This window comes from Cyprinodon variegatus, unplaced genomic scaffold (assembly GCF_000732505.1).
Source record: "Cyprinodon variegatus isolate N-32 unplaced genomic scaffold, C_variegatus-1.0 Scaffold9, whole genome shotgun sequence".
In the NCBI taxonomy this organism is placed as follows: Eukaryota; Metazoa; Chordata; class Actinopteri; order Cyprinodontiformes; family Cyprinodontidae; genus Cyprinodon; species Cyprinodon variegatus.
This window is the reverse complement of record NW_015150462.1, coordinates 1,916,169-1,920,050: the sequence shown is the minus strand read 5'-3', so window position 1 is coordinate 1,920,050 and position 3,882 is coordinate 1,916,169.

Here is a 3,882-nt window from a genome sequence, read left to right as displayed (position 1 = left end):
AAATAACCTTAACCCATTATAGGGCACTCAGTGAAATACTTTAAAAATCAGAATTTCAAGCCTGTAGTGTTATTGGAATTCAGGACAAGGCCTTATCACCTTTGTAACATTCACAAAATATGGATATTTTGATGGCAAAAAATTAATGTCAACATAATAACAAAGAAACGCCAACTTGCCTGAATATGTTAAGAAAAATAAAAAAAGTGCTTCTATAAGAAATGAATGAAAAACACTCTTTCAGTGAAAGAAACACATTTTTTGGTACGACAGAACCTTAGAAGCATTAATGCTGATTTTTGCACTTATATTTTTTAGTTTATAAACTTATATGTAATTGTTAACTAGGTTTATAAAGTTTTTCATTTAAATTAGCTTTTTACCATGACTTGTAACTTTTTTTTTTCAACTTAATTTACAGTAGGTAATATATTAATCAAGGGCTAATCTCATTGGTCAGATCCTAAAATAAGATGGTACAGCCGTGTAGTAGTATCTGTGCTGAATGGCTGGCTTTCTCCATTTGTAAGGGGTATGCAAGGGATCAAAAATGCTAACTTGCCCTATAAAGTTTTAAACACCTTAAAATGTTTTTTTAAAAAGGCAGTTTTAAATGCTTGCACTGAAAAGGTCAATTTTCTTCTTAAGATAAGTGCATTTTTTGTTCAGTGGAACAAGACTATTTACATTTAAACTAAGTAAACACAATTGGTTTGTCTTATTTCAAGTGCATTTTATCTAAATATCTCATTTTAAGAGTAAAAATACTAATTTTATTGGCAAATAATTTCATTTACCTACTCAAATTAAGGGTAAATACACTTAATTTAAGACATTTTTCAGGGCTGCCAACTTTTCACCAAACCTTGGGGTGAGATTTTGAAATAGTTTGGACAGGAAACCCTGTCAGGGTTCCATCAAAAGGCTCTGAGGATAAGAGCAGCTATAAGGTTGGAGGTTTTCAGAGGATTTAACTGAAACAAAGTGTCAGAATGTGGGATTTTTATAGCACAGTAAATGCTGCTGGATAATAATCGATGATCTGTAGTAATGTGGAACATTTTTCTCCTAATATATATAATTTTCTTTATTCTGGTTATTTTTATAGAATTTAAGTAAAGAAGAATGGGCCATACTAAAATACTTGTATCTTAAATATACTGTAAACTAAGAATTTCACAACTTGTTTATTAATTATTCTTTGCAGTTTGAGAAAAATAAACAATGGGGAACTAAAGAGTTATTAATGTATTGCTGGCACTGATACAGGAACCAGAGCAATCGAATCCCATGCAAACTACACTGTGTATGAATATTTGTTAATAGGCTAAAGATTAAAAAGCTTTATTCACTATGTTATAATTTTTCTAACAATTGACAAAACAGCTAAATTATTCAGACCTTCTAAGAGGCTGTAGATTTATTAAAAACTCACCATGACAGGAGATAGCACTTCTCTGGATGTTTCATTTGGAAAATGTGATGGAAATTAAGTTTTTAAACATAATCAATGGACCAAAATAGGGATAAATAAGATAACTAATAATAAAATTAATAAAATGAGTAAATCCAGGATAACTGAGTTTTTCTGCACATCCTCTCTGAATGTGGTTGGTCTTTTCTTGGGTGGCTGATCCTTTGAAAAGTAAAATGTAATGGTTCTTTTTCTTTTTGTGGAGCTTCTATGTGTTTGAGAGGCAAACCTGAACTCAAGTACTAGATTGCTTAAAATCTTCAATAATTTACAAAGAGAATTATCCTAGCGCAGATGAGAAAAGATAAATATTAAAATGACATACCTCATAACAACTATCTTTGTTCAATATCTGGCACAGTGAACAGGTGAGAATACGTGTGTGTTAGCACTAAGGTTGTATTAAAAAGACTGGATTTTGATCACAATGGTATTTCTATACATAAACAGTCTTGTTTATAGATGTTGGAAATTGGCCTGTTTTTCCAGTGTAGTCCTGTTTCTCTGGGCCGCCTTTTACAGCTGCTTTTTGTATCTCTGCTTCTGCCTCCTTGAACCCCAGATGGCCGCTCACACTGAGCCTGGTCCTGCTGGAGGTTTCTTCCTGTTAAAAGGGAGTTTTTCCTCTCCACTGTCGCTACAAGCATGCTTAGTNTGTCAGGATTCGATCAAAAGGCTCTGAGGATAAGAGCAGCTATAAGGTTGGAGGTTTTCAGAGGATTTAACTGAAACAAAGTGTCAGAATGTGGGATTTTTATAGCACAGTAAATGTTGCTGGATAATAATCGATGATCTGTAGTAATGTGGAACATTTTTCTCCTAATATATATAATTTTCTTTATTCTGGTTATTTTTATAGAATTTAAGTAAAGAAGAATGGGCCATACTAAAATGATTGCATCTTAAAGTAAACTAAGAATTTCACAACTTTGTTTATTAATCATTCTCTGCAGTTTAAGTAAAATAAACTATGGGGAACTAATAAGTTATTAGTGGCACTAATACAGGAACCAGAGCAATCGAATCCCATGCAAACTACACTGTGTATGAATATTTGTTAATAGGCTAAAGATTAAAAAGCTTCATTCACTGTTATTTTATTATAATTTTTTTTACAATTGACAAAAAAGCAAAACGATTCAGACTTTCTAGGAGGCTGTAGATTTTATAAAAACTCACCGTGACAGCAGACAGCACTTCTCTGGATGTTTCATTTAGAAAATGTGATGGAAATTAAGTTTTTAAACATATTCAATTGACCAAAATAAGGATACATTAATAAGATAAGTAATAATAAAACGAGAACATCCCTGTGGTTCTCCCTTTATGAATCCAGGATAACTGAGTTGTTCTGCACATCCTCTCTGAATGTTGTTGGTCTTTTCTTGGGTGGCGGAACTTTGGAAAAATAAAATGTAATGGTTATTTTTCTTTTTTGTGGAGCTTCTATGGGTTTAAGAGGCAAACCTTAACTCAAGTACTAGATTGCTTAAAATCTTCAATAATTTACAAAGAGAATTATCCCAGTGCAGATAAGATAAAAATTAAAATGACATCCCTCGTAACAACTGTCTTTGTTCAATATCTGGCACAGTGAACAGGTGGGAATAAAGACTGGATATGAACCTGGCATGTCCTTGTGTGTTAGCACTAAGGTTGTATTAAAAAGACTGGATTTTGATCACAGTGGTAGTTCTATACATAAACACCCTTGTTTATAGATGTTGGAAATTGGCCTGTTTTTCCAGTGTAGTCCTGTTTCTCTGACTGTGCTATCTTCATCCTCTGACATGGGAGTTGGCTCGGAGCTTGCCTGCCTGGCTGTGTGTCTCCTGGACGGGGCCGCCTTTTACAGCTGCTTTTTGTATCTCCGGCTTCTGCCCCCTTGAACCCCAGATGGCCGCTCACACCGAGCCTGGTCCTGCTGGAGGTTTCTTCCTGTTAAAAGGGAGTTTTTCCCTCTCCACTGTCGCTACAAGCATGCTTAGTGTGAGGGATTGCATTCGAGTCAATGAGTCGATGCAATATACTGGTTTTCCTTAGATAGAAAACTTTGAATCAATTTGACTGAATGATCTGATGAGCTGTAAAGTGCCTTGAGGTGACGTGTTGGGAATTGGCGCAATAAAAATAAACTGAATTGAATTGAAAATAAGTGGAAAAGAGTTGAGTTTTAACCCCTTGAACCCTACGGACCCACCGGCGGGTCCAGCTGCTACATGACCTCGTAGTTTTACCAAACCCCCAGTATTGATGTAAAAAACATATTTGGCACAGTTTGGTGACATTTATGGATAAATGTGCCAAAATGGCCTGTCCGCCTAAGAAATTTCTCACTAATACCATTCTAAAATAAATATGATTCAACTGATTGAGTCCAAATTTGGTATATTTTACACAACATTTAG